The sequence below is a fragment of the Miniopterus natalensis genome, chromosome 20 (assembly GCF_054644295.1).
Source record: "Miniopterus natalensis isolate mMinNat1 chromosome 20, mMinNat1.hap1, whole genome shotgun sequence".
In the NCBI taxonomy this organism is placed as follows: domain Eukaryota; kingdom Metazoa; phylum Chordata; class Mammalia; order Chiroptera; family Miniopteridae; genus Miniopterus; species Miniopterus natalensis.
This window is the reverse complement of record NC_142100.1, coordinates 21740647-21767251: the sequence shown is the minus strand read 5'-3', so window position 1 is coordinate 21767251 and position 26605 is coordinate 21740647. Positions and strand designations below refer to the sequence as shown.

The following is a 26605-nucleotide window of genomic DNA, read 5'->3' as shown; positions in this document are numbered from 1 at the left end:
TTTCGCCTCTGCTCTGGGGAGCAGACTCAGGGCGCAGAGCGGAGCCAGGCGGGCTTGGCTGGAAGGGGGGACCCTGCTGACGAGCTGGGCACGGCTCTGTCTGAGGGTCACTGGAGGGTTGTGTGAGGCCAGAGCAGCTTGTCCAGAGCCCACAGCTGGCCCCCGGGGAATTCTGCCGGCCAGCCCGCGCAGCCACCAGATGGGAGACCGAGCAGAATTTAATATCTGACCATCTGCAGCCGGCAGCCCCCGAACTCGGCAGGCTGCCCTCCCGGCGGACGAGAAGCCTCTTCCGGCAGCGCTGCAGGCCCGGAGCCGGGTTCCCGGCTGCTCCGGGGGGACCTGGCTGCCGCAGACAGTGTCTCACGTACCATGGACACATCCACGCACGTGTGCACATGCACGTGCATGTACACGCATGTGCTTGCGTGCACGCACACACACACACACACACGGCCTCTGTGCCGGGGTGTCAGGTGCCCGGGGTGGGCAACGAAGCCACCGATCTCTGTCACCTGCCTGCCCGTCTCTCAGTCGCGGGCTAAGGAGTTTGCTCCGCTGGCCCAGAGCCCTCGGCCTGCCCGGGGAGGGAAGTCTCGTTACTGAATTACAGCCCGTTTGCAAGGTTCCCCTGAGCAGCCAGGAGGCTGGCTTCCTGACCCCATTAACCGGAGAGTCAAATCCCCAAGTTCAGGGCAGCCCAGACGGTCTGTGGCTGCGTCCCAAAGGACAGCGGCCTGACGTTAGTGGAATGACACCGCAGAGATGAAGACACGGTTCGCATTCCAGAAGCTGCTCTCGGTTCCTGGCCGGGTGACCTGACTTCCCTGAGCCTCACTTCTCACCTGTAAAATAGGGACAGTAACAGTATTCGGAGGACCCTTTTTTGCCTCTTAGCATCCCTTTTCCTTTCCTGCCAGCACCCCTACTTTAAGGAGGCGTTTTGCCTCTTTCTCTGATGGATCATTTGCTTTTCTGGTCCCTAGCCAAGGGGTGGGTAATGCTCAGCCGCAGGGCTGTCGGGGGTTTAAATAGGATGCTGCCTGATACTCAGTAAGGACCCAAACTGTCCCTTTGGGGCCAGCAGTCCCCATGGTGCCTCTGATGACCCCTGACTCCTGGCAGTCACACCTGCGTCCCTCCAAACCTTCCCCTTTGGGTGTGGCCGAGACCTAGTGACTCACTTCTAACGAAGACAATACAGCTAAAGCGATGGATGGGATGTCACTTCTGCCATTAGGCCCCAGAAGACGCAGGCTTCTGTCCTCCTGCCTTCCCTTCCCCTCGCCCTTGCCCTGGGAAAGCTGGGGACGGAGCTGGGAGCGGCCCGAGGGGGACGTCCCTATGGAGAGGGGATGGGGTCTGTTGGCAGCAGCTAGTGAGGCCTCAGGAGGGAGCCGGGAGGGGGGTGCTCCCCCAGTGGAGCCTCGAGGTGATTGCCATCTGCTTCCCCTCCAGCCCTTTATGGGGACTGTGGCGTTCGTGTCCTGCAAGCTCTAAAGCTCTAAGGTAGAGTCGTGCCCCGTTATCCACAGGGGAGTGTGGCCCCCACCTGTGTAAGTGAAGGGTACAGGACCCTCACTGCCTGCCACCTGCCTCCCTGGGAAATCTCATAGGACCCAGGGGTTTACAGTTGGCGTGACCTCACCCCTGCTTCCCCATAATTTATGCTCACGTCCACATTAATTCATGTTGCAGAGGCCTTGAACTGGGCTAATTGTTTGCAAATAGCGAATTGTGAGGTTTCTTGGCCGATTACGGGCATTAGAGTGGGAAGCAGCAAGGCTCTGCTGTATGATAGGTAATTAACGAAGGACCCAGGGGATGCCATCTGCCCGGATGGGATTCAGGAGCCTCCACATGGCCTGGTCAGCCAGCGGCCTCAGCCGGCCTCCAACCCCAGACCACAGGAAGGGCACGTCCCCTGGACAGAGCAGGAGGAGTCCTCCTCTGTGGAGATTCCTTCAACATCCCCCAATTTCATGTGGCAGTGATGTGACAGAAAGAAAGGGCCTCGCTGTGGACTTCCAGGCCACAGAGGAAGCAGCCCATGGTAATATGGACTTGCCAGATGGTACCTGCGGTTTCCATAGATCTCATTTAATTAACGCATCAACTGTATGAGGAAGGCACTCTCACCACTCCCATTTTGCAGATGAGAAAACTGAGACTAAGACTGAGATGTGGAGGGGTGACCTTACACAGCCAGCAGAAGATAGAGCTGGGCTTTACTCCCACGTAGTCTGGCTCCAAAACTCATGCTTTCAACTACCATTCCCCAAAGCCTCAGCAGCTAGTGGTGGAATAGCTTGTATCTCCAGTTCTGGAAACTTTGGGGTTGGTTTTTAAAACCTGATGACAATGATCACCTGGATCTAGCTATGCCTGAAGCCAGAACTGAAACCACTGCACAAGATGGCTTTTTCTCATTTACTCGACTAAGTAAATAATTCATTGTCTTAGGTGCTGGGTGATATGTTGGTAAATAAATCATTCATGGCCCCTGCCTTCATAATCCAGAGGAACTAGACAGCATAAAAGCAGGCAAATAAAGAAAAGTCACGATAAGGGCTATGAAAAAATGACATAGGGTTTGGTGAGAAAAAATGATCAGGGAGACTTCTCTAACTTAAAGCTTGAACTTGAAGGTCAAAAATGAGTCCCCCTGCCCCTTATGTGAAGATGGAATATTCTTGATAGAGGAAAGATCATGTGCAAAGGCCCTGAGGTTGAAATAAGCATGGAATGTTTGAGGATGCCAGAATCCTGATGTGTACAGGGTGAGGGCCCAGATGGTTAGAGATGAGGCTGAACAGGCAGACATTAGCTCATCCCTTGGACTAGAATTTAGAGATCAAAGTGAGGCATTGAGGTTTTTCTCTGACGTGCACTGAGAAGCAACAGAAGGATTTGGAACCAGGAAATGACAGTCACCTTGTCTCTCAACAGGTTCCTTTGGCTCATGAGGCAAATGGATTGGGGGAGGGGGAGAGAGGAAGAAGGCGCATGAACTAGGCAGGCTTTTCAGGGCTCCAGGGGAGAGAAGACAGGGCTTGGACCAACGTGGTGGAGCTGGACATCGCAAGAAGTGGGCAGATTTGAGATCAGTGGTCTGGCTGACTTTGCTGAGACCCTCTCACGGCACCAACTCTTCAGATTCATTCTCTTAGATCTGCTATGGGGCCCCAACCCCCAGCCTGGCCCTGAGACAGTCACTTCCAGTCACAGCTTTCCAGGATCATTCCCTTACCTGCTTTTCTCTCTGTTTTTTGAAGCTCTTCATTACTTCCTAATTGTCCTGATTTCAGTTCTTTCTTGTTCTTGTCAAACACCAATTTAAAAAATGAGTCATCATTAACGTCACGCCGCTCTTCCATGATAATTAGGCCCATGTCCCCCACTCTTCCTCTCTCTCGCTCGCTCTTTTTCCGCTTCAAAACACGAGGGGAGAAAAATATTATCCTTTCTTTGACATTTAAAAAAAATCTCTTTTGCTTGCACAAATGCTGTTGGCTGCTCGACTGTCTCATGAGTTGTTTCCACGGCCTAACTGAGCAGCCCTGCGCTTCTGGCTGGTTTCAGTATCACATAAGGATCACAGCTGGGGACACTGAGCAGCTCCAGGGTGCCTCAGGAGAGGGAGTGTGGTTGACAGTGGCCTTTGGTGGCTCCTGGGGGGCACTGATCACGGAGCCCGACATCCAGGCCTCATGTCTCAACCTCCCAAACTCAGCCGAGTCAAGCCGAGGCTGCACCACAGGGGATATGAATCTTCTGCTCACCCCACAAGCCAAGCTGGCCTGGCTTTGAGTGACCCCCTGGGAAGTAATCCTAGGTGCTTTCAATGGAGCAACTCCAAAGATCAGCGAGACAGATGCTTGGAAGGGATTCACTTCATTCAGTCAGTCAACAAACAATAGTGTGTCTATTGGGTCACAAGACTCCACCGGGAGGGAGGCAGGATTGCCCAGTGGTCAAGGGCTGGCTCTGGATTCAAAGTGCCTGAGGCTGCTACTTCCAGACTGTAGGCTCTGGGGCAAATGTCTTAACCTCTCTGAACCTCAGTTTTCTCATCTGTGAAATGGCAGGAATATGAACACCATCCTGCCAGGGCTGTTTGGAGACTTGAAACAGATGGTGCAAAAACCCTGGTCTGGCCAATGAGACTGGTTTCCATAGATGTCATTTAATGAGAAGTCAGAGGACCTTAAGGAAAATGCACCTTCCACAGAGGGAGAGGCACAGGGACCAGCAAGTGTCGATGGGTCCGGTCTCTAGGGCTTTCTGGACTGAGTTTTTAGAGTCAGAAATAAAAAATAAACTTGGCCAACCAAGTACGAAGAGGGGCTATCGCACAAAGAGAACAAACAACATGTGATTCCATCTTTTGAAGTTCAAGAGGATGGTAGAGAAGTCAGAATGGTGGTTACCCCCAGGGGCGGGTTACTGATGAGGGGGCACATGAGGGAGATTGGAAGGTGCCTGGAAATGGTCTTCATCTCGATCCAGATGGTGACCACGTGGATGTATATTCATGTAAAAATCTACCATGCATGTACCTTTAAGAGTAGTGCACTTTGCTGAATGCACGTTACAACTCAATTAAAAAAGAGAGCCATACATAAACAGGGGGTCTGGGAGGGTTTGCAGAAAGGGCCCAGTGAGGGGAGAGAGGAAGAAAAGCTCAGAGACCATGCAGAGCACCTTGAGCCCAGCCGAGCTAATATTCGGTCCTCTTAGGAAAGCCACCCCTCTCCTGTGGCTCTCAGAGTGTCGTTCTTGGACCCGCTGCACAGCTCAGGTGGGAACTTGTTAGAAATGCAAATACCTGGGCCCCACCCACCCTAGATGTGACTCAGGGCCCGGGAGGAGATAGTGACACATGGCTTTTGAGGTGCCTTGTAGACACTTCAACAGGGGAGGTCACTGAAGATGTATTACAGGAATGAGAGGTGAAGGGGGAACTGTTTGTTAAGACAAGGAAGGGCACTCCAAGGGGGAGGAACGGCATTTGCAAGGGCCTGGAGGCATGAAGGAGCAATTCAAGCTCCGGCACCTGCATGTCAGCCTGGTCAGAGTAAGGGGAACATGAGTGGACGTCTTTTGGGTTTTGAGTTGGTGTGAAGGCCGCGTTTGGGGGACCCTGTGTGGGAGCCAATGGCCCTGACAGCATTCATTTCACGGTGCTTAGGAAAGGAGGAAACTGTTTCTGACACAGGGGCCAGCCCTAGACCTCCCCTCATTCATAAATAAAAGCCTTTCCAAGGCCACAGGGACTTCAGTATAACTCCTCTACCCTTTTCTCAAAACCTGCAAGTGGCTCGGTTCTGGCAGGGAAACAGGCCCTGGGACATGATTAAACATCTACAGTACACTTAGTTATGTGTCCAATTCAGATTTAATAAGAAGGGTCCTGGACTGTGTAATAAAATACAAGGAGCATGTTATCAGGTGAGGGCTGATCTGTATTTAATTAGAGGCCAGCTTCACAGGGCTTCAGGGAATGGCAAAGGGACTGTGGGCTGCGTGATGACTTTGGCAGCCGGGCCTATCTCTGTTCCTCTCCAGGATACCGGCTGAAATCGCCAATGGGATATAAACGCCAGTGAAAAGCATTTCTTGGTGCTGGGAACTAGGAAGCTGGGCATCTACACTGTCTCAAATAGAGTGTCGGTGGGATTAGGTTGGAGGAAGGTCTGAACGGAGCTGTGGAAGGTCACATGTGAAGGAATAAATCACTGTCATGTCAGTGGATGAGACCCCAGAACATGTCATCGTCAGGAATGGGGAGTAACAAACAGGTCCATTTAAACCCAGCTGGCGCCCCCTGGAAGAGTGTCATATGGCCACCACGTTGTGGGGAATCCCAAGTGGAAGCTGGTCATCTGGGGTCACGGCCATGGCTGCCACCACCGAGGGGTGCCAGGCTTGGCAGGGAGTAAAGGGCATGCCTTAGCTATTCCCCTGATTCCACACTTATCAGAGAAAAGCCATGGTTTGATCCAAAGCTCAGCTTCCTGATGAGCTTGCCCATGACACTAGTCTCCACCCTGCTCTCCGGGTGGTTGGAATCCAAAACCAGAAATATCTCACTGGAACAACTTTCTCCTTCCCACCAGCACTGGGCCCAAAAGGGAGCAGTAGGATGCACAGTGTTAGAAAAAGCCACCTCAATTCTCTACACGGAATCAACAGAGGGCTCCCCTGGGAGGAAGAGCACACAGAGCGAAACTACTAAACATAAGAAAAGACAATGCGTTCAAGAGAATGGGATGGATCCGTCATCATAACTAAATGACACTATTTGTTCTCTCTCCTCTGTTCCAAACAACCCGAAGACCCATTATCTCAGCTGGGATAATCATGCTCTTAACACCTTGGGCCTCAGTTTCCCCAGGCTTAGGGGAAGCTTGCTGGCTAATCTCTGGGGTCCCTAGCAGGAGGGCCACCATGCACGGAGCCAGCTTGCTACCCTTTGGCGATCTGGCCTCATCTGGAGAGCTCTTTCTTGCTCTCCCAGAGCCTGCGGTCTATGAGACCCCTCGGAACACAGAGACTGTGTCTACTGAGTAAAGGGAGCATCTTTGCCCGTGAAAGCGATTAATTGAGACCAGCTCAGGCCAAGGAATCTCAAAGCTTACTTTTAGAGCAAATGAAAAAAATCATAAAAGGGGCTCTTGGCCAATGCTTAGTAATTGAACTCGAGTGAGAGAGGTTCTGAGAGTTTCTGGCAAAACCACTTGGATTTTTCCTGGGAACACAGACAGGAGGATTGATGGAGAACCCCTGGGGGCTTGTCAGGCTTCGGCTACTGATGAATGACAGGGAATTTGGCTCAAGGGGAGAGAGACACGTGCCCAGTGTGAGCAGCCCCAGCTTCCTTCTGCTTCAAGGACAAGTGATACGATAATAGCCCCTTCTTCCTCCACTATCTTATTTGAGCTTTGTGACAGCCTGTGAGGTGGGCGGATGGATATATTTTGCCTTTAATATCAATGAGGAGGAGAGGCCCCGAGCAAGTGCCCAAGGTCACATAGCTAAGTAACTGACAGCATCTTAGAGCCAGATTAAGTGTTGGTGCCACCAACCATGAAGACTGTACGTGAATGGCTGACCTTGACCTGGATGAAAAATGCCATTGTGGTTGATTGCAAAAATGGCGAAATACTTGAGGTGGAATCAATTTCCCCACCCCTTGGATTGGGGCTGGGCATGGAACTTGCTTTGACCGATAGAATGCAACAGAAGTGACATTTCCCAGTTCCCATTGTAGGCTTCAAGAGTCCCTATAGCTCCTCTCATGCACTTAAAACTCTGCCATTGCCACATATACAAGCTCAGACTAGTTTGTTGGAAGATGCGAGACTAGGTGGAGCAGAGACAGTCATTCCAGCTAAAGGCCTTCTAGATCGCTTAGCCCCTAGCTGACCTGGTAGCTGACCACAATCCAAACTGCCACTTGCAGAATTATGAAGTTAAATAGTGACTTAAATAAAATAACATTTACATTTTGGGGTGGATCGTTACACAGCAAAAGCTGACTGGTACATCCTAAGGAGAGACAGTTTCAAAGGCCATCATTGACCTGACCTCAGTCAGACTTGGAGCATCCATAGAAATAGGACCTTAGCCTCTTCTGAGGGGCGCAAATCTGTGCTGTCTCATGGTCAGTCCTCTTGGGAACCCACCCAACCTGCCTCCAACGTTGAGACCACAGATGCTTCTTGCACAATGAACAGGTGTATTTGCGTCTCGTCTGAAGTAACCATTTTATAAGCCATTAGTTGGTTGACTAAATCTAGCCTAGTGTTTAAGAGCATGGATGGGCAGACAAATCCAGGTACAACTATAATACTCAACACTTGACCTCTCCAAGCCTCAGTTTCTTCATCTGCAAAATGGGAGCATGAAGAGTCCCCACCTCATAGGACTGCTGTGGGGCAGAAATTAGCTAATAGTATAAACTGCTTGGTACAGGCGGAGCACAGAGTGAACGTCAGCATGCGTTAGGCATTATCAGGTCTGGGCCTCCCTGTCGTCACAAGCTCCAAACACTAGGCCGCACAGCATTTTGACGGCCCTTTTTGTATTTACCAGAGGAAGATGTGACATCCCCATACTGTAATAAAAAGTTAAAAGAAGTGGAGAAACACACAGCCCAGGGGTCTCAACCTTAGCACTCTTGACATTTGGAGCCAGATAATTCTTCGCGGTGGCGACGAGGGGGCCCGTCCCGCGCATTGTAGGATGCTTAGCAGCATCCCTGGCCTCTACCTGCTAGATGCCGGTACCACCCTCCTCCCCAGCCCAGTGCCCAATGCCCAATGCCCAATGTCCGGCATTGCCCAGTGTCCCTTGGGGGACAAAGTTGTCTCCAGGTGAAAACCACTGTCACAGCCACCCTCGGATGGCCAAGAAACAGGGCAGGACTTCCTCCATCACAGAGAACAGCAAAAGGTGGAGAGAAGCAGCTAAAAATAACGGCTACCCAATCGCGGGTCATAAATCACAGCGGAGGCAGCTCTCGCGCCCAGATGATGCCATCTGCTTCCCAGGTAGGGAGGGAGGCAGAGCAGGGGCGGGGGGGGGGGAATGGGACCAGGTGGGGAGGGAGGGGCGTTTGGACGGCTGAGATGAAAGGAAGGCACTGCCTTTGGGTCCCCCAGAGGCAGACCCTGGGATGAGGGTGCGTGTGGCGGTGATTTATTGGGAAACATCTCCAGCTAAAACGGTGGAAGAGCCGAGAAAGGGGAGGTGGCCAAGGGAGGGTGTAACAGCAGTGAAGTCCCCGGAGGCTCAGCTGTGTAGAGCAGGGCTGTGTGCACTCAGCGCCCCAGAGCTGTCCCCATTAGGACGGGAGGGAATTTGCGCACTCCTTGTGACAAACACCCCCGATCATTTTGCTTTTCTGCGTTTTCTGATTTGTCAACAAAGAACACGGATGCATGCAGTTTTTAAAAAGCACATCGACAGTCCCTCTAACTAAAGAAAGTCTGGCTGAGCTGACTTCAGGGCTCCGGGTGCCAGTTCCGCTTTTTAACATCACTGCTCACTGTGTATTCTCACCAAAGTTGATCAGATACTCCTCCCTGAGAAAGCATTTTGTTTGTCTAGATTCTAAACCGTTGCCGCATTATGTTAAGTTTTAATAATTAGCTTCAAATTAACCCATTTTATTATTTATTCTTTAATGATCATACTATGCTACCTGGAAGGGAATTCAGAGACACCTCCCCTGCCCCCCGTTGGTTATACACCGGCTCCCGACACAGGCAGACTCAGCTCCCCACAATTGTCTTGAAAGCGTGAAACGGAGTGCCAACGGCTAGGAAAATATTATTTGTTTTTTTGTTAAGTACACATTTTTAGTTCATTTAGGAGCTATGCAACCGAATTTGAAAATAGCTTTAAAACAGAAATTTATTCTTTGAGCAGGATTGCTTTAAAACCAAAGGACACACCATGACGGCATTGTTACGGAAAAGAATTTTGTCATATGGGGAGGGGAGTGTTATAAACCATCAACTATCCTCTAACCTTACTCCTTCCCAGGGCTTACTCAGTGCTGAGTTTCTCGAGTGTCTTTTCAATCTTGCTTTATAATGACCCATATAGATATATGTATCGATAGCGCATATAGAAGATTATTTTGCATATGTACCAATAGTTAAATACACGTGAATATTGTTACCTTTTAAACCTTAGTCTGTAACTGTCTTTTCTCTATAGGAAGTGTATAGACCTCAGCATATAATGCCAGGCCGGTGCTTTTTAAAAATAGCGATAGCCATGTCCTGATGGGCATTGAGGCTGTCTCCAGCTTATTTGCTCTTATAAATAATGTGCCCTGAGCAGGAGCCTTCCTGGACGTGGCAAGGTCGGCGGCAGGCAGAGGTCTCAGTCGAAAAGCCCCATCATGTGCCTCCCGGAGGCCGGCTCGCCTGCAGCTTCTGCCGGGCCGGGTTATTTTCACCCCTGCCCTTTAGCTGCCGGGCCCCGGGCCAGGCAAGGCCCCGGCTGCCTCTGTCATCTCAGGTGGCACCTCCCGCATGGATCCCATGACCCTGTGGCCATCACAAACCCAGCACCACGAGCCTTGTGATCTGGGCTATTTAGGCAAGCTCCCCGACCCCGACACACACACACACGCACACACACGCGCGGCCCTTGGCCTCTCCGCGCCCAGGAGAGATTTCCAGGCCCGATCGTGTTACTCTGCCCCGCGTTCCCGGGCTGGCAGCTGGCGCCGGGGATCCCGGGGCAGCTCTCACTGTGCACACCCTTAGCTTTCCCGTCTCTCCCCAAACGCTCCCCCGGCCATCGTCGGTGCCTGCGAGGAACACCGGGCACGGCCCAGTTCAAACCCCGACCACGGGGGAAGCTGCGGGCCTGGCACACGAACATGTCTCGTGCTCAAGGTGGTTAATGCCCCTCAGCCCACCAGCAAAGCGGATGGCCCCGCCTGTCGCATTTCAGGAGCGGGCCCCGGCGCCCCGAGAGGTCAGTAATGTGCCTGGTCTCCCCAGCACTCCCGGGCCTGAGCAGGGGTTGAATTTGGCCCCTTCCCGCTCTGATGCGTCTCCCACATTCCGTGGGTGGAGATGACAGGGAGACAAAGTGTCCACTGGTAACGGTTCTAATTGGCCTGAGCTGGTCATTCAGGCAGATCTGGGTGGATGGCAGCCAAGCCCCCAGGAGGGGCCAGGGACCGAAGCTGCCCCTTCGGTGGTTCTAGCAGCCTTGCGTGGGGGAGGACATTGCCACCGGGCTGTCGGCCTGCTGCTTCCCTGTCAAAGTCACAGTGGGGAGAAGCCCAAGACAGCATTCCTTCCAGGCGACAGAGCCGCCGGGCAACCAATTTCCGATGACCCTGAGGCCCACTGGTTTTTCCTGTCATTAGACGGTCTCAGAAATCTAGGAATGAGACCCCAGCCACGACCCAATTAAAGGATGCCCCTGGGTTGTCCTTAACAGGGTTGTCCGGCTGTTCTCTGCCACCGCGAGCGGGAGAGCCCACATACAGCTGACCAGGAGAATCCTGCCCTGGAAACCTCGGGGGGCTTTGGGGGTGATGGGCTCGGGAGGTTCGGCTCAGCACGCAGCCCACACAGTGCACCCCAAGGCTGGGGGCAGAGCACACCTCGGTCAGGGTCACTATGGCCAGTCACTCCCTGGCATCCCGCAGCCTCGTGACACCATCATATCGTGTTTGTCTTTGGGGCCAAGAAACAACTGGCCCTGAGCCCTATTGATCTTCCATTAGGACAACAACTATTAGAATTAAACGGACACAGGTTGACATCCTGGCTCTGCCACCTAGTTACTGAGTGATCTTGGCTGAGAAACTCCGCCTCTCTGAGCTTCAGTGTCTTCATCTGTAAAATGGGGATTTCGGGTGGGATTGCTTTGTCTGTTCAAGAATGCTCCGGGTAAGAGGCTCCGCGCCAGGCTCGGGATGTGGGAGATCTCCAGGCAGTGGTGGTGGTGGCTTCAATCAGTTCGGATGCTTTGAGGGCATGTCATTGTCCACAGAGACTTGGAAACGTGACCATCTGCGGTCCCTCGGGTTTTCAAAATCCAAGACCACTAAAATGCTGATGGGGGTGACTGCACGACTTACACCTTGGCCCTAAGACCAGGAGGGCTGAGCCGAGCCTGCGGTGGGGTGCGCACCTCCTGCGAGGGCTCGCACAATTTAGGGCTTGTATGTTGTATGTGTTTCTCTTTAGAAAGAGGTTCTAGCTGTTATCAGATTCTCAAAGGGGTTCCCGTCCACAAAGGGATCGTCTAGAATAGTCTGAGCAGGTGGCTTGTGCCCAGGGACCAGGAGAAGGGACCCACCATTTACCAAGCCCTGCTATATGCCAGGCTGACACACACTATCCCTAAACTCAGAACTGGGCAAAGTAGGCACCATGACCCCCAGTTTCCAGATGAGGAAACAGAATTTGACCTCAGGGTGACATGCAACAGGGCCAACCGAGTCATCCCATGTACACATTTTGATGTCTCCATCTAGAATGGAGTTTTAGGATGAAAAAAATGTAGCTTATTCCCCGTGGTCTTATTACTTGCATGTTATCTACCTTCCATCTTCAACCAATGACATTTTCACCTACCTACATGTCTATCCCACCCTTCCAGTTTTTTACTTATCCATCCATCCACCCATCCATCCATCCTTCCATCCACACATCCAAATATCTATCCAATTATTTTTATCTCTCCATCTACCAAGCCATCCACTCATCCATCCATCCATCCATCCATCCATCCATCCATCCATCCATCCATCCATCAATTAGTGCATCAGTTCACTAATGCCCATCACGAACATATCTACTGAACACTTCCTAGCTTTCAGGCACTGTGCTAGGCATTGCTGAGACCTAACACTGAATAAATGGATCCCACCTTCAAGGAGTTCACATTCTCTAGGGGGAGACAGGCACGTAATAGGTCACCTCGACCCAGTCAGACACGGGTTACGATAGGGCTGAGTCCGAGAGGCTGTGGGAGGGAACGGGACCTAGGAGGGCCAGGCGAGCCTTTCTGGCCAGGGTGACGTCTCAGCTGAAGCAGAAAGGACCAGCAGGCGACGCAGAGAGGGGAGAAGAGCCTTCCAGGCAGAAGGAACGGCCTGGGCAAAGGCAAGGGCAGAGAGGGACCGCTGAGCTGGGGGACCTATAAGCTGTTCCGCTGGCTGGATTATAGGAAATAAAGCTGGAAGGAGTGAGAGAATTGGCTAGAATCCAGGGCCCTGGGCTGAGTTCGGGTTTGGACTCTGTCCCAGGGGAGTGGGAAGGAGGCCTTGGATGGATGCTAGAGAGACTTGGGTGAAGAGAACAAGCTTTAGGAGGCTATTTCTTGCAGGAGATCTCTCTCACAGAAAATGGATTCATTTTTTGAGGCAGGAACAGCACGTGGGAGGCAAGTCATCAAACTCGGGAATGACACGCAAGAGCCCCCTGAAATTCAGTCTTGCTGTCTCCTTGCCCAGAACCATTTCATGCCTGGCTGAAAATGGTTCTACCGATGGCGCAAGCCGGGAAGCTGATCATTCAGACAGTCACTGACGGTCTCCCTGAAGCTCCAGTGGGGCATTCAGCCCCACACCCGGAGAAAATACCTGTAGTGCAAAGTGATGGGCAACGGTGCCCTTTGCCAGTTGGCAGGAACACAGATTTATACTGTGTCAGTCCGCTCCCTCCCCTGGTTCTGGTGGTGGCTGGAGGCTCCTGGCCCAGCCAGCCAGCCAGGGGAGGGGACACATATTATAACCCCTGGGATACAAGAGAAACCCAACCAGATCCCTACTTTCCAGAGCTTATAATTATAGTAGGAACGTAACTTTACTGCCTTTATTTTCTGTCCCCTTCCCAGAGCTCACTCAGGCACAGTCCCCAAGACGTGTCCCTCCCAGTTCCCTCCTTCAACAGGACGCAACATAAAAAAAGAGTGAGCTATGGACATTGACAATGAGGGGGAGACGGGGCAGAAAGGGGGGTAGAAGACCACCATTCATCCGAAATTGCGTGGAGTCAAATACGCCGCCTGCATGGATGGAGTGAGCGACGGAGTGAAGGCCCGTCTTGAAGTTGCCAAGGTAACCGATGTGGCACTAAAAATAGTGATGGACCTCTACTGGGAAGACAGGGCAGCAACGTCAGCACATAAGGTCCAAGGCCGTTGTGTAATAAATACCAACTATAAGCAGGGGTTTTAGAGATTTGGAGATAGCCACAGAGGAAACAGCCCACATACGAGCAGCAACCCCGGGGAGCGGCCAGAGCGGGGGGGGGGGGGGGGGGGGGCTGGGAGCTGCTAACTGACACAGGCTTTCTCTCTTATTTTATTATTTTCTACCCCTGCGCATGTTCTGAAGGATTTCGCACGTTCGAATAGAGATGAACCACAGCTAACGGAGTCCGTGGCGGCCGGCGAAGGCACGGCAGAAGCTCCGCTGGATTGGGAGCATGGCGTCTATGGACACAGCCCAGGGGGGCATTGGACTTGGATGGAAAAATGAGTCCATCTTTATTTTACTGACCTCTCACTGGAGTTTAGCGTGATGTCGTGGGAAAGAGCATTCGGGCCTGGAAAACACGGTCTTGGGGGGTAAAGCCCAGCTTTGTGTGATCTCGGAGAAGCGCCTCCACCTCTGAGCCCCTGGCTCCTGAAATGCTAAATGGGATCATTGCAGCCTCTCCCGCTTTACAGAGCGGATCTGAGGGTCAGTGAGGTCAGGGATGGGGAAGGTATGGCGGCGATAGGGGGGCTGCTGTTATCATCGCGAGAGTGACAGTGACAAGGTGATCAGAGAGGTGCTCAGAGAGCGGTGAGGGAGGCAGAGAGAGAGAGAGAGAGAAGGAACGTAACTTTACTGCCTTTATTTCTGTCCCCTTCCCAGAGCTCACTCAGGCACAGTCCCCAAGGTGTGTCCCTCCCAGTTCCCTCCTTCTACTGGGTTCAGCTCCTTGCCTGCAGCCCAGGCCCGGCTGGGATGCTGGAAGGGTCGTGGTTGTAAGAGCAGGGAGGACCCGGGCGGGAGGGGGTGCCCAAGGCTGGCTCAGGCCCCACTGGGCTCAGTGGGGGCCTGTAGCCCAGCACTGGCCCTCAGTTCTGCAGGATGTAACAGGCACCCCTTCTGGGGGGCCAGCAGTGTGTGCCCATGCCAAAGAGGGAGACTGTTTGGGGGCACTGGCTCAGCCTGAAGGGTCCAGGGGACAGAAGAAGGCATTTTGTTCCCCAAATCTGTGGGCATTACTGGCCAACGGCTCTGCCAGCTTCCTTAAGACGGAATTTGTTTTCTCTGCTTTGGGGCTTGACTCTGAAAATATTTGGTCTTTATTTGGGATCGTTTGTTTTCCTTTGTAAGCATTAAATGTCTCTCTATACTGCATCGTTCTGGGGAAGCCATGGTGAGTAGAGAAAAACAGTTCTTTTTTCCTCACTGTGTTGAATAATAAACTCTACTTGGGTTTAAACATTTGTATAAGAATTTCCCTCTTAATTGAAAAGTGATTTTTAAAACGTGTTTGGCAGAGGGGGCTGGGGGAGGTGTTAGAGTTATAGCCTCATTTATGCCTAATGAAGCGGGCAGAAGTGGAACCCAGGGGAGAAACGGAATAAAAAAAGAAAGTAGCAGAATCAAAGGACAAAAGGAATAATGGGATGAATTGCGCGGGCTTTGAATACATGCACCTTGTGTTGTGCATAAGCAGCTGAGTTAGAGGGCGTGAGACCTGGAGAAGGAGATGGTCCCCTCAGACCACGGCTCTGGGCTTTGGGACCGGTGTGGGGGAGGGTGGGGGTCCTGGCCCGCTCCAGCTCTCAGCTAAGCCCCAGGCCCTTCCTGAGCCAACTCGGCCCACTCCACACACAGCCCACCTTCGCCTCCGCCTGGAGGACCCAAAGGGCTGATCCTTCTCGGGACCTGGCACTGGCAGCCCTCTCTGGGTCACCTCCTGGAGCCCCCTCTGGAGCCTGCAGGAGAGGGCCCGGCTTGCCTCAGGAACACAAGCGCTTCATAATTGGACCCAGCTCCGTACACCAGCCCTGCTGTCTGCATCATTGCAGCCATAACCGCGTGCCAGGAATTAGGCTACGTGATTCGCACACAAATCCCACCGACCGTTCTAGAAGGCAGACCCAATCACATCTAAGTCCCAGAGCCAAGTGAAGAGAGGCTCTGGGAGAGAAGTAATTGCCTGGAGGTCAACAGCTAGCTAGCGGCAGAGCTAGGATTTGCACCCAGGACCCGAACTCTCCAATTCCTTGTTTCCTTGACTTCCCACATTGGGCCTGGCACCCCCTCCTGGGCTCCTCAGCCCTGGGCTTCTCCACTGGGGCAGTTTACCCTGTAAATTGTCCTCACCTGTCCACCACCTAGCTCCCTGGCTGCACCAGGAACTATTGAGTGGCAGCATGGGAGACGATTTTGGTCCCTTGCCCTGGTCCCCTTTGCCAGGCCAAGACACCCATTCACCAGCTGCTGACCTATTTTTTTTTTTTCTAGAGAATTGTCTTACGTAAGGACATCGGCTTGTTGGGAATATTACGACACCCCTCACCCCAGTTGGGGACAGCCCGAGTCAGTGCCTGGAGGCAGGTGAGATCCACGCTGTAATGCAGCTCCTGCTCCAGAGGTCCCCATGCAATCAGGGTGTGGCGTCTCCAGCCGAGACCCAGCCTTGCTCAGCCCCTTCAGCTGCCCTGTTCTAAAAAGCACTCCCTCCAGACACCACGCGCACAGAATGTCACGTCTCAGGCTTTGCTTCCAGGGAACCTGACCTAATCTGGTTCGTTGCTGTGACCCAGGCCAAGCGGCCAGTAGGAGCCCCATCCACGTGCATTTATGGGATGAACAAGCCATTTCTCCTGCCTTCCATCAGAGCCTCTGCTCCACTCACAGGGGCCTCCTGGGTCAGGCCGTGCAGACAATCAGCTCTCGGGCCAGGGGAGGAGCGTGGTTTTCCATAATCAATACAGTGTCCCTAGTGCCTGGACCAGTGCCTGACACATAGGAGGAGCGTGGTGAATATTCGTTGAACGAACGAATGAATGAATGAATGAGTGCCCCTTCCTCCCCCTACCCAGATGTCTGCCTTTCTCAATTCCTAGCCAGCTCCCCTCTGAACCTTCAAGGCCACTTCAGCCATCAACTGCCAGGGATCCTCACCTGCCCTGTTCACCCTGGCTGCCTGCATACCTCAGGGGTTCACCCAGGGACCTCAGAGGCCCTCAAGGGCAGGGGATCAGAGGGAGGCCGGGCTGTTCAAGACCCCCACCCCAGTGTCACCCAGAACCTTTGCTATTTCCAGGAGGTTTGTTAGAACAAAAGTGCTCCGTGGCCACTAAGACTAAACAGCCCTCCGCTGTCTTGCATTTTTTTTAAATCTACCCCACCCACCCCCTGGACTCAGGGCATGACCTCCTTCACGCCGCCCCATCCAAATTTTGTGTGTAGATGTCCTGTACGTCCCCATCTAATCAGGAACTCCTTGAAAGTTCTAGCCTAGAGGTTAAAAGCATGGGCTTTGGCATCAGAAAGGCCATGGCCACGTTATTAGCCCCTCAGCCTCAGTTTCTGTAGCTGTAAAATGGGAGACTCACAGAAGTTCCATCTGAGAGTCGGGCAAGAATTCAGCAAGGTGAATCATGCAACGTGCTAAGCACAGTGCCTAGCTCCTGGCGGATAATAAATGGGACCTTCTAGTATTTATTAATTACCCAAGCAAGTGCTTTGGACATACTCAAGAATAAATCATCAAAGTTACCATACTGTCCTTTGCAAAAGAAAGGTAAACCGTGGATGTGTGCGCGGCTCATCTGTGCAGCGGCGGGTATTTCCCAGAGACCTAAGGGGACCGGCATGGTCGCGATCGCTGGGTCTAGTGGGAGTCACCAATTCCAGGTGGCCGGGCAGCTGCATGGCTAAAGAGGGCCCCATCTCTTGCTGCAAAGGGACCAGGGAAGGGACCCCCATGTCCCTCTGCTTCTGTGAGCATCTGGCTTTCTTCCAAAGCCAGGCTCTCTGTGTAGACAGCAGGGAGAGCTGGGAGAGCTGGCTCTCATTTCTCAGGTTCGCTGGCGCACACAGAGCGGTGGGCAGCGAGCGCTTCATGCACCCTGTGGAGTGAACGCAGGAGTAAAGGGACGGATGGATTTGCGACCCCCCCCCCCCCGTGAAATAGCAGCACCTAGTAGAGATGCCTCTGCACCAGTGTCTTTGAGTGAATGGAGGAATTCTGGGTTCGCTCTCATATTCCAGTTCTGAGCCCAGCTCAAGGCCTGGGACGAGTACTTATGGAGGAAACGAGCTAGATACGCTATTTCCCAGAAAGCAGCTGAGCTTCCGCCGGGGTTGCCCACCTCCTTCCACGCGCCCTGGACCCATGGGCACGGGTTCCAGGGACCAAGCCCTCAGGTTCAGCCACCAGCCTGGCTTGGCCTCAGCCGCGTGGGCCGGGGGCCTGGAAACAGAGCAAGGGCCCCGAGGGGCACCACTGGGAGCCCACCTGGCTGTCCTTCCAGGGAGCTCAGGGGGCTGTTCTCAGTAAACACCCACCCCCAGATGGACTGTGTTCGAAAGAGCAGACCGCCGTGGTTCAGGGACACTGCCAAGGAGCCCTTGTCCGCACAGCGTTGGCATCTATACAACCACCCCCACACAGGTGGGGACACGTGGCTGAGCCCTCCTGGGCGCCGGCTGTCTGCCCGTGGCCCGCCCTTCCTCCCCAGTCAGCACGCGGGAGCCACGCTCCGCAGGGGCCCTGGAGGTCCACACAGGTGATCCTGCTCATGCCAAATGCGGCCCAGGTGGCAGAAATACATGGCCACGCACCCAGCACCGCTCCACATCCCCAAGGCCCCCCTCTGCTCCCAAACACACCTTGCCTCTGCCCCAAGCAGATGGTGCTCACAGGCCACCTCGTAGTACCACCAAGAGATAAGACCCTCTGTCACAAGGGTCCCCTTTCCTGGATAATGGAACCCCAATTAGCCAGAGCTGAGGCTCACACAAGGCACATGTCGCCTCCCTCCTTTGCCACTGCTGGGACTGACTCCCCGCTGGGAACCAGGAGGTGGTTCGACCCTGCAGCGTCGCCCGGCCTGCAGGCCGCATCGGTGGCCCCAGAAGCATCTGTGGGTCCTGGGCCAGGCCCTATGTGACCCCCGGCCATGCTTCAGGACATGCGGCCCTCTGAAGCCAGAGGCCTCCCCCTGAGCTCCCAGCCTTCAGTGCAGCAGCCTCCCCGTGACTGTGTCCTGCAGGGATCCCGTGCCAGCCCAGCGCACGGGCCACCCACAGCCCGAGCTGCCAGGTTGGAGGGACGCGGCCTCAGATGCTTATACGGGCAGGGCAAGAACCAGCTCCACTGGGGGCGACGGGGAGAGAGTCAGGACCCTAAAGCCTCAATCTGGGCCAGCTGGGCCTTCACTCACCCATCAGGTCCCCTTCAGCCGCGGTCTGGGGGTGGCCCCTGCCACTGTACAACCCTGGGAGAAGGACACTGGACTGGCACTTGGTCCCCTTGGGTTCCCTTCAACCAAGGCCGAGACAAAGGGGGTCAGAGATGCTGGGAGGCCCCATAAGGCCCCAGGAGAGCAAACTGCACACACGATAAGCGCCCTCCCCAGGATGCCCACGCTGGGCTCGCCAGGCCCCGCTGTCTGGGGAGCAGAGCCCCCGCCCGGGTACTCACGGGCTCCGAAAGGTCTCCCCCTGGCGTGGTGGCAGCTGCCCCTCTCAAGCAGGGCTCCCCATCTGGAGAGGCCAGCAGCACTAATCAGCCGCCTGGCGTGGTGCGGCCCTGTGGCTGGGGTTTAACTGACACCAGGTGGCCCCTCCCCAGGGGCAGTCTGGGAGGCGGCTCTGCTGAACGAGGAGGCTAAGCCCCGGGCGCGCCCAGGCCTGGCCGGTTCAGTCCTCACAGGGAGAGCCGAGGGCGGTCAGGCAGCCGCCGGCCGCCCCCCTCCTCCCCTCCTGCTCCCACCTCCACTGTGCACCCAGCCCTGCTTCCCAGGCTCTGACCTTTCTTTCATTTCAGAGGCAGCAGGAGCGAGAATGTCTACCCAGGAGGAGAGTGGCTCAGGTTTCCCCCCAGCTGGCCCGGGGCAGCCAGGGGTGTGTGTGCAGGGTCTGCCGTGGTCCACCTGGGCCCGCTGGATCCTGAGGAGGGTCACCCCCTGTAGTCACAAAGGATCCCCCAGATCATCTTTTATTGAACACCTACTATAAGCCAGGCCCTGCACGATGCCGACACCGTCTCCCATTAAAGCTCCCAGGCCCCATTTTTCAGATGAAGAAACGCAGGCTCAGAGAAGCTAAGTTTCTTCTCTAAGATGACATAGCAGGAGAGACGCCAAGTCAGGGATTTAAACCATCACCTGCAAAGTAGGCCATCATTTTTTTAGATAAAGAAATCAAGGCTCGGAGAGAGGAAGCCAGTTCCTTACAATGAAGTGAGGAATTTGGATTTGCCACCAGATGTGTTGGGCCTGGTTCCAGAAAAAACAAAGTCCACTGTTCAGACAGCCTTCTCTCCTGGCTCACGTACACCCCTGCTTATATTAGGGCTCCAAGTTTGAATCTTAGGGGGACCTGGAGTCAGAAGACCTGGACTGAATTTTCTCTGTGACCAAATTTGCAGCATTGGGGAGGGACAAAATGATCCCTCTTCTGCCCCAGTAGCCCTTTTGAGAGCCCCCTGCCCTGCCCTCTCCTCTCTCTGCCAGAGCTAGCGAGGCCCAGCAGTGAAGGGCACACACAGGCTCTGCAATCGCAGACCTGGGTTCGAATCCTGCCTCTGTGCCTCGCCAACTCCATGACTGCCAGAGGTCCTGTCACTTCTCCAGGTCTCAATTTCTCATCTTCAAAACCTGCTAAAGAGCACCGCCTCCCTGCCTGGGCTGTGTGAGGACAAATGAGAAATGCTCTAGTGTCTGCCTCTCTACTCAACAGCATTTATTGAGCACCTACTATGTGTGAGTCACCATGCTGGGTAAAAGGGTAGGGAAACTCATCAGTCAATAAATGGACAGACAATAAATGAAAAAACATACACATAAAAACGTCATTCTTCAGACGTTTCTTAAACAAATCGAACTATTGTTGTTTCTGTTCTTATTAGACAAAAGAACTTGTTGAGCACATACTATGTGCCTGGGACTATTATGGGCACTGGGCATCTAGCATTGAACACTGTGGGCAGGTCCCTGTGCGCAGGAAACTAGCATGTTCTAATTATTAACCATGACAATATGTAATATATTATATTTATTATATTATTATATTATCCATTCTCAGGCAGGACAGGCCCCCCCACACATCATGTGCTTTGCTTCCCTCACTGGTAGAATAACATGCCTGCCTGCTGGGTCTGCCCCTAGGAAAGCTCCAAGGTGGAATGTGGGATTCCAGAATGTTCCTAGGTCTAATCCTCAGTGAGGCTCATGGTCTCCTTTTGATCTGAAGGATGGGCAGCCTGGCAGGCAGTCACCCCCTTGGCGCAGACCCACACCCACGTGGGCTGGGAGAAGCCGAGCCCGTGACTCAGCCGGCCTGGCTTGTCAAGCCGAGAAGGGAGCGGGCAGCTGGCTGGGCTGTCAGCCACGGGGCCCTCCTCAGCCAGACATGGGGCAGGTGACGTGGGCACGGACTAGGGCTTCGGGATGACAAGGGAAGGGCTCTGAGGTCAGGTGACTGCACCCTGGCTCCTGGTGGGGAGTGAATGTCACTAGGAAAGGGGACATTCAGGTACGAAGCAGTGAGAAATCACAGAGTGGGCTGCCTTATAAGGTAATGAGCTCCCCATCAGTCAAAGGATTCCCTCAAGATGCTGTAAAAGGGACTCCGGAAAGTGGGAGAGAGTTCTAGAAAAGCTAGTTGATTTCTCCGCCGCCTCTAGACCTAATTATGGATGTCACCTTCTCCTGGAAGGTTTTCTGAGTCCATCCCCGCCCGAGACAGGAGGTTCCGCTGAGCTCCCATGGCCCCCACTTCACCCCTGCTCCAGCACTTACCTTACGGCACCGGGTTTGCCTGCTCGCTCGTCCAATGTACCCACAAGACTGAGCTCCACCTTCCCTGCCTCTTTCACACCCTTATACCCCCGCCAAGTGCCTAAGCACAGAATGGGTCACACAGTAGGTGCTCAGCACACTTTCCTTGTGTGAGTAAATGTGCAGATGGGGCCGATGATCTCTGAGCATCTGAGACTTCGCCAGCAAGGAGCCCTGCCGTTTTACTCACTCCTTTGAAATATAAGAATCAGTCTTTTGCGTGCTGAACAAAAATAGGCACAGATCACATGGGGCTTGGGGGCTGTCCTCTGTGACCTGTCCTGGCGTGAAAAGTAGCGTTAAGTTCTATGAACGATCCAGGTTTTTACCACAAGACAGAGATGCGAAGTGATGAACTCAGCGATGGAGCTGAGTTCATCACTTCAAATACGCTGCAGGTGAAAAGGAACCCGGCCCTAGGAAGGCTTCACAGGCAGAGGGGCAACCACTTCTCCGGGCGCCAGCGAGCGGCGTGGCCGAGCCGCCCCGGTCCCGCGTCCAGGGGACGTCGCTCTGCCTCCTGGTCAAGGTGCTATTAGCAAAGTCTTGCTTCTTCCAGAACTTCCAGCTGCTGTTGTTGTTGAAGTGGGATCTGGTCCCCCGTCACCCCCCCTCTTAGAGAAAATCTCACTGGGATTGGAAGGTGTCACAGAAACAAGAATCAGGATGGTTCTAGAACGTAGCAGAAACGCTGTCCACCCGGACTCCCAATCCTAACCCCCAGTCAGGCTGCTGGTATAGAATCCGAGAAACAATCAGAAACGTTGAAATCCTCAGAGGTATAAAAAGACAGAGAGGAAGGAGCCCCTGACTTGGGAGTACATCTGGGCGGGGAGTGGGGGGCCCGGGAGGTGCTGCGTCCGGGGCTCCCAGGCCAGGCGATCACACGTGCGCCCAGACCCCACAGCCAGTCTTTCTTGTACGAAACCCATCTCTCGGGTTTGTGGGCTGGAGAGAGCTGCCACGCACCCCAAAGACGTACAGGTTCCAACAGCCGCCTGCTAAACACTGGCAAACACCAGCCTTTCTTGAATTATGAGCCAGGCTCCGTGCTTTTAAATGGCTCACATACATCATCTCCCTGAAGGCCTCCCCTCCGGCTAAGCAGGCGGATGGGATGATTACCCCCATCCGATGCCTGAGGAAATTGAGGCTCGGAGATTTGCGGCAGGTGACTGTCTCGGTTCAGGTTCTCCCAGGAGCACCCTCTGAGGCAGGGAGCCACATGCAAGTCGCTTATTAAGGAGGCGCTCCCCGGGGAGACGGCTAAGGGGGTCGGGGAGAAGGCAGGCATGGAGCAATTCCAGGCAAGGTCCTGGCCTCAGCCTGACCCTGCGGAGGGCTCTGGACTGGGAGGTCCACCGGGGAGGTCATTCCGAGGGGTGCCAGGTTTAGTGCTCCCAAAGCAGACAGTCACGGCCAAGGGCTGCCCTGGGTCTTGCAAACACAGCTCCAGCATCTGGGGACAGTGTTTCTAAGAGATCCCAGGAGCAGCTGTTAGAAGCCAAGGCTCACAGAGCAGGGGGATAGGTGCCCACCGTGGCAGCTACTCAGGGCCCAGGGCAGTGAGTGGTAGAGCTGGGGTTCAGAGCCCTGGCGTCAGGCTCCACAGCCTGGAACTTCACCACTAAGCGGCTGGCCCCCAGACACTGTCTGTGGACTCGTGCTGGGCCATGTCAAAGTGGCCCCTGGGCTTTGCAAGCATGAGAAAAATAGAAGGTATTTTAATTTTTATTCCTCAAATTATGGCTGCCCTTGTTTTTTTTTTTTTGGTGAGTAGCTAGCCTTTCTTTTATAAAATAATGGTGACACTAAGTTGGAGAGATCTTGTCTGGGTTTTTTGGTTTGGTTTCTGATGTCTTTACTTGGCAAAATAAAAAGCGGAGACAATATATCAGTTTCCCTAAGGTCCCCCCGCTTCCCCTTTCATGTAATGGTCTGGAAAACATGGACCATCAGGCTACATGGTCTGTAAACGATCTAAGGATACACTTGGAGTTTTACCCAGGGCTGAGAGTAGTGTTTCTCAAAGCACTCCATGGAACACAAATCCTCCAAGATACAGTGAGCGAAGGGGCCAAAAAACTGGGAAAACTACCCACTCCAGCCCCCTCTGGGAGAGTTTATTAGGTACTGGAGCATCCTAAAGGCTCTGACAAGTCCTCCAGCAAAGACACCCACTGAACTTAGTTCCTCCTGGGGCCCTTTTGCATTTTTTTTTTAAAGGTTGGAAAAAGCACTTTATGAAGCTTTAAGAAGCACTGAGTATAATTAAACTGTAACCCAGAGTTCCATACAATTCCAAAATAAAAGTTGTTGTAGGCGAGCCCATGACATTTCCTAATACCTGATTTTAATACATTGTGCTAATTTTCTAAAGCAACTTAGAGGAACCAATATTTACAGTAGATGGAATATTTATGAAAAATCTGGCATCAGGTACATCATATATGTGCATGTGTGTGTCCATATATATATATATATATATATATATATATATATATATATATATATGTATGTATATAATATCCCAAGGTTATATGAACTAGGAAACAGATGATGTATGGGATTTATAAATGCTTTTCAGAGTGTGGGGTTTGCAAAAGGAGCAGACGTGTTGTTTTCAAAACCTGAAGTTTTTCTCAGGCCTGAAGTCAAAATTGTAACTGCCACAAAAGAGGGAAAAAGGGAAGCTTTTCTCGCTTTAATTGCTCATCTGCATGGGAAAGCCCAGCATCCCTGAGATAGGAGCCACTGCACTAAGGGAGAAGGGAGATTCTCCCAAGGAAGGCTGTTGCTTAATTGCGCCGATGGCCCTGGTTATCAGGAGTAAACTCTGCATTTCCCAACCTGATTGGCAGCCCCAAGGCGTTTCGGGAATGGTCCACCGTAAACCCAACATTCTCCGTCTTCATGAAATAACCGTGTCTCCCGCTGAATTTCCCTCTCCTTCCTTTCTCGGGCTTCTGCCTTTGTCTTTCTCCAGGCCTACGCTCTCCACCTGGTTCCACCCAGGGCGCTGCGAGGATGACCTTCCATAACCACTGGGGACTGTGGGGATGTAATGTTCGTCATGGCCTAAACACGAGACACAGCCCTGCCCTGTGTCGTGCACCCCAATGGACATTCCGAGGAATTTTGATTTGGGCCAGATATGAGCATTGAATCATCTCTTCTTGTTAAAACACTCGGCGTAAAAGGCTGAAATGGGCTGGTGAAGGGAAACCTGCTCAGCCACGACTGTTACACTGTTTTTGGAAACCCCGGGAACTGGTCCTTCTGAAACTAGCTCTGCTTTCTCTTTGGGATCATTTGGTAACGTCCAGCGACACTGAAAGATCTCGCCCAAAAGGGGCTCGTATGGCTTTTTGGCAACCGATCCCTCTCCTTCCCGCAGGCAAGGCCAAGAGGTACCGTTTCATAACCTGAACCATCCGGTCTCTGGCATTCTTTTGGTCACTAAGGCTCACAAACAGGTCCGGATGTGCAAAACAGTCTGCATAGATTTCCAAAAGAGATCTTCTTTCAAGAATAAATGTTGGAAGAACCACCTTAGTAAGATCCATTCCAAGCCTGACCTGTGACAAGAGATGCATGGTGACGCTCTTGCGCTCTTCCCCCGACCCTGCCTCCCCTCCTTCATCGCTATCATCACAGGAATCGAAAAGGTCAGCATCGCTTGTTGCACTGGACATGGAAGAATTGAGTGATTCTGTGGTATCTGGGAGCTTTAGACTATTTCCTGAGCTGCTGTGGGTCAAGTCTGAAGCAGATCCAGAGGAACCTGGTTCTCGAACACCTCCCATCTCCAACAATTCAATTCTCGACCAAGCTGTTCACAGGGAAAAAGGTCCCCTTTTGCTTTCTGACCACACTCACTGGTCTGCCATGAACATATGTCAGGAGAACTGTGAGCACTGGCTGAAGCCACTGTTCTCAGGGCCTAAGAATGAGTTTTCCCTTATTTGGCCTGTTAGTGGCTGAGATGTTATTTTGCATGTGGGTAAACCCCCGGGGAGAGCTTCCTGAGTTATAAATGGTGCAGGGGAAACAATGCCCCAATTGTCAAGTGCTTAGGGCCCTTGGAAGGGCAGGGACTGGCACTCGTGGGATTAGGTAGAACTGGAGCCCCAGCTTGTCCACCGGCAGCCCCAGCACCACCCACCCACCCCCAGGAGCAGTAATCCTGGGTTGTTCAGACAAACAGCGATTGTAGGGCATGTTTTGGAAACACTAATGTAAATGTCAAGTAAGGCCTGCAGGTACCCAGCCCCAGCTAGAAGGAAGGGGTGGGACGAGGGAGTGGGGTGGGGGCTTGAGGGCGGGACCACCTCTGGAACCTGCAGGCCCGTGAGAAGAGGGTCTGAGCCAGAGGGTCTGACGTAAGCAAGGCGATGCACAAATGAACGATTGTTAAGTGTGTGAGTGGTGGCATCCCCGGCACTCCACCTGCCCCCGAGGCTCTCACAGGATTATTCCTTGAGTTCGAGTCTGTCCCTTTGAAACGCACATGATGTCTCCCCCACATCTGCACAGTGAAAGTGGATGAGTCGCTTTCTTCTTCCAGGAAAGCTTTCCTAATTGCTCCCCCCTGGAAACCCGGCCAGCACTCCCCTCCCTGCCCTGCCCTTAGCAATTTTTACAACAAGGTTTCTGAACCTCGGCACTGCTGACATTGGGCTGGATCGTTCTTTGGGGGGCGGGGGGCCTGTCCTGTGCGTCATGGGGGGCATGTTCTCGTTGAGAACAGTCGATACATTGCAGTTGCTAGAATTCATTGCAACCTGTCTTCCCTGGAGGCCGTCCAGAGCTGCAGCTCAGAGCAGGGGCCCCAGATTCTCATGGTCTGGGTTTGGATCCTGGCTCCACACTTGCCACTGTGAGCCTTTGGGCAAGTCACTTACCCTTTCTGAGCCTCGGTTGCTTCATCTGTACAATGGAGTATTTGCTTTCACAGGACTGTGGTGAAGATGAAACGAGAGGACACACGTCATGTGCTGGGCATGGTGCCTGGGGATAGGCTGAGGGGAGATGGGAG

At 53.2% G+C, this 26605-nt stretch overlaps 1 pseudogene; it reads right to left on the bottom strand.

Moving 5' to 3' along the window:
• Window positions 1-24365: 24365 nt before the first annotated feature.
• LOC107528471 (oxysterol-binding protein-related protein 9 pseudogene) lies at window positions 24366-25373 on the bottom strand (annotated as a pseudogene).
• Window positions 25374-26605: the final 1232 nt, after the last annotated feature.